This window comes from Stegostoma tigrinum, chromosome 5 (genome assembly GCF_030684315.1).
Source record: "Stegostoma tigrinum isolate sSteTig4 chromosome 5, sSteTig4.hap1, whole genome shotgun sequence".
NCBI classification, from domain to species: Eukaryota; Metazoa; Chordata; class Chondrichthyes; order Orectolobiformes; family Stegostomatidae; genus Stegostoma; species Stegostoma tigrinum.
Window position 1 is genome coordinate 35,201,874 of NC_081358.1, and position 4,543 is coordinate 35,206,416.

Sequence of the window (4,543 nt, forward strand, 5' to 3'; positions counted from 1 at the left end):
CAATGACTACATTTAAAAGTTATCTGGATGGATATATGAATAGGAAGGGTTTAGAGGGATATAGGCAAAATGGGACTAGATTAATTTAGGATATCTGATCGGCATGGACAGTTTGGACTGGAGGGTTTGTTTGCATGCTGTATATCTCTATGACTCCATGACTGTATATAGTCTGCATCCTCTCAAATGAAGGGGTGAAATTTCCACCTAAAGAATCCTGCCTGTGGAATTATTGCATTGAAAAGGTCAGTCACGGCTGTGCTGGGTGTCTGAGTGTAATTGCCTTGCTCTCACCATTTCCCTGTCACCCAGCAATTTTAATTCTTTTAAAAGCCACAATTGCATTTGTCTTCATTACCCTCTTAGACGTTTATATTATGAAGTTGTTGCATTAAATAATTCCCTACCCTTTCTTCTCTTCTTCCTTTTAAATTTGCTTCATGTTTTATTTAATATGAGGTGCTACAGTGCTGCTGTTGCTGTAGTATTGTGAAACAAAAATTCCTTCCTTACAGTTTTATGTTCCCAGACATTGCCTGGGATCTGCGGTGACTACAATTATTCTAAGGCAAATGCATCATAGATCTGGCAGGATAATATAGATTAAAGAGCTCTAATTATTGAAATAACTCCACAGAGGCTGGTATCCCGTACTAAATCGCCCTTTATTTACATGTGGAGAGTCCATGACACTGATCCATTTCCCTCGGAGCCAACTCTGAGTGAATAGGACACTCCTGTTTATCTCTGTCAGCCAGGGTTCCCTGATTGGACCAGATTAACAGTCCTGATCAGGGAACTTGTATTCTACGAGGTCCACCTGACTGACCTCATTACAATCATTACGTTCCCTTTCCCTGTGAGTCTAAAGACATAGCCAGTTCCTCCATCTCTCCCTGATACAGGTGACATGTAACGCACAGTAGCTTGCCTTTTGTGTTGGAAAGTCTTGGAAGAAGTTCATTTTCTTCTTCAGGCCCAAAGGCATGGATATCTGAGGTGTCCACCTCAGATTCTAAGATATCTTCAACACCTGGGAGCAGCACAGTGGTTCAGTGGTAAGTATTTGCTGCCTCACAGCTCCAGGCACTCGGATTTGATTCCAACCTCAAATGACTGTCTGTGTGGACTTTGCAGATTCTCTCAGTATCTGTGTGGGCTTGCTCTGGGTCTCTGATTTACTCCCACAGTCTAAAGATGTGCAGGTTAGGTGGATTGGCCATGCTAAATTGCCCTGTCATGTCCAGGGATGTGCAGGTTAGGTGGATTGGCCATGCTAAATTGCCCTGTCATGTCCAGGGATGTGCAGGTTAGGTGGATTGGCCATGCTAAATTGCCCTGTCATGTCCAGGGATGTGCAGGTTAGGTGGATTGGCCATGCTAAATTGCCCTGTCATGTCCAGGGATGTGCAGGTTAGGTGGATTACCCATGGGAAATGCAGGGTTACGAGGATAGGGTTGGGGGGGGGGTGGGGACGCGGTGGTAGTGGTGACTCTAGGTGATGGTCAGAGGATTGATATGGATTTGATGGGCCATATGGCCTATGGCCTGCTTCCATACTGTAGGGATGCTGTGGTTGACAGGGAGGGAGAAGCCATGGGTTTTGGAACAGTCGGAAAGGCTTTTGAGGAGCCAGGCACATTTTGCATTTCTTATATGGTCCATGTGGTTGTTCAAGACTATTGTACCTACCTGTACTTCGAACATCACTGGACTTGACCTCACATCGAATGTGCCTTTTACCCATTCCCATGATTCTTGCACCAAATTTCATCCCCTGAAGTAAATGGTCTCTCTTGCTCACTTGAGTCTTGTGGCTGGCTTTGGCATTCCTGATGTAGTTTCACTCTCTTCCCAGGTCCAGGGAGAGGAGATTTAACCTCCTGTAGAGTCTTCTTCACATTAGCAACTCTGCTGGATCTATCCCTGTCATTGCTTGAGGGGTGGTCCTGTAATCAAGTAGGAAGCGGGAAAATTTGGGATCTGGTGAAGCTGTAGGCTGTTTCTTTAAGCGTGCCTTCAAAGTTTGGACTGCTATTTCTGCCAGACTATTGGATGATAGATGGTATGGAGCTGTCTTGATGTGTTGAAACCCATTCTACTTTAGGGAATACTCAAATTCCCTGCTGATAAACAGTGTCCTGTTATCTGTGACCAACAGTCTGTGTCACAAAGGATACATGCAATTTTTCTATCATTGTCTCCCTGTTTGAACTGTGCACAACTCAGCCACTTTGAGTGGGCATCTACAACGACTAAGAACATTGACCCCATGAAGGAACCTTGGGGTCAAGTTGTAACCAAGTTTGGGGTTTACCCAGCCATTCCCATGAATGTGGGGAAGCTGCTTGGCATTCTGGGCACTGCCCCACCAATGCAGCTATGTCAGTAACCAATCCTGGCCACCAAACATAACTTCTTGCCAAAATCTTCATTTTGGAAACTCCTGAATGACCAGGGAGGAGCTCAGCCAATTTCTGGCAGCGACTTTTGCTTGGGACAATCGCATTTGCTCCCCATAATAATATGCCATCCTCTCTGGTGATTTTGTCTCTCTGGGTCCAATTCTGGGTGTGATGGCTATTTGGTCACCCCCATCACCCCCCAGCTGTTTGTTTGCTAGGACCGGATCTTTCTGCATCCAAAGTCTGATATGGTCAGCTATGACTAGAAGTGTGTCCAGAAAATTTAAAACCATTATGGACACTTCCAGCGGCACTACCGCTGGTGGTATGTCTGCCAACAGGGAGGTAGCTCAATGCACTTGCTGGTGTTCCAACTTGTAATAATATGCACTTAGTGTTAGAGCCCACCACTGAACTCGGCCGGAAGCTATGGGTGGCATGGTCTTGTCCTCTTTAAGTAGACCCAGCAGGGGTTTGTGGTCCATTATTATAACAAATTACATCTGTAAAGGTACTGGTGGAACAACCTGACTCAAGATGCGACCCAGACCTTCCTTCTCGATCTGGGTGTATTTATGCTCTGTTTTAGCCAAAGTCCTGGATGTATATACTATTGGGCATTCCTTGCCATTAGGCCACCTGTGAGTTAATACTTCCCAATGCACTACAGGGAGGCACCGCATGTCAATACCAGGTCTTGCTTTGGATTGCAGTGTGCCAACACCTTAGAGGATGATAGCTATTTCTTCATTTCCCTGAAAGCTAGGGCTTGGCTACGCGATCATTTCCACGGCTGACCCATAAGAGTTGATGGAAAGGAGCCAGGATGGAGACCAGATTATGTATCAACTTTCCACATTAATTCACCAGTCCAAGGAATGGCCCAGGCTCTGGTACAGACATGGGAGCCAGGGCACCTTTGATTGACCTGATTTTATCTTCCAACAGGTGTAACGCAGTCTTGTCAACTCTGTAGCCCAAGTAGGTCACTTTGGATTCTGGAACGCATTTTTCCATGCTAAGATGTACACACACTTGGGAGAACCAACAAAGGATTTCATCCAAGTTCTAATTGCTCCTTCTTCATCTCCGCTATTTTTGGTATGTCATGTAGATAAATGGTGACCTGAGGTAGACCGTTCTCCATCATCCGCTGAAAAATTGCACAGGCTGATGATACCCCAAATGGCAGTGTTGTATATTGATACAAAGCCTTATGGGTGTTAATTGTAGCACATTTCTGGGAATCCTCATCTAATCCGCAATTGCAAGTATGTGTGGCTCATGTTCAGCTTCGGGAAGGACAGCCTGCCCTGCCAACTTTTTGTACAAATCTTGTGTGAAGGATCAGGTATTTCTCCAGCTGTGAAAATGGCTTTGCTGTTTGTTTAAACTCCCCACAATGGTGAACGAGAGCATCAGGCTCCACAATCAGTATGACTGGTGCTGTCCATTCCACAAACTGGACAGGTTTGCTGATTCCTTCACTTTCCAGCTTCCTGATTTCTGCTTCTTCTTTTGCCTGTAAGGCAAATGACACGAGGTGGACCTAGTAGAACTCTGGGATTGCTTCCTGGTCAACAAGGTGACTTTGGCTGTTTGATAGTCCCTAGACCATCCAGAAAGATGCTGAGTATTTAATTAGGACTTCACTCAAGCAGCTATTTTCTAATCGAAAAGCGTTGAGCCAACTTAAGTGATTCTGCCTCAAATAATTTTTCCCCATCAAGCTTGGGCCCAAGCCTTTTACTGTAATCAGTGATACCTGAACCAGCTGCTTCTGATAAGAGACCAGAACGGAGGTTGTGCCCTTAATCTGCAACTGGTCCTCGGAGTGGCTTTTGTTAAAAACTGGCTCTGCAATCACTGATACAGCCATGCCAGTATCGATCTCCATTAGAACTGGATGATGTTTATTTTCATTGGCTGTAATTTGGATGCTGCTAAGCAATTTAACTGATTCAAAGCAGATGTAGGTGGTCTTTCCAGGGTGTGTTCTCTCCTGGTTACCAGCCCATGAGTTCTCTTACTCATTTCAGGCCTGGTGGCACTCTTTTGCTGGCTTGAGTCCATACACCAGCAGCAGTTACAATGGGTTGCCAGCCCAAATCCTGAAGAAAATTTTACCCGTTTGGCC

At 45.3% G+C, this 4,543-nt stretch overlaps 1 pseudogene; it reads right to left on the reverse strand.

Annotated features, from left to right (window-relative positions):
- Window positions 1-1,844: 1,844 nt before the first annotated feature.
- Window positions 1,845-4,303, reverse strand: LOC132209615 (uncharacterized protein K02A2.6-like; annotated as a pseudogene).
- Window positions 4,304-4,543: the final 240 nt, after the last annotated feature.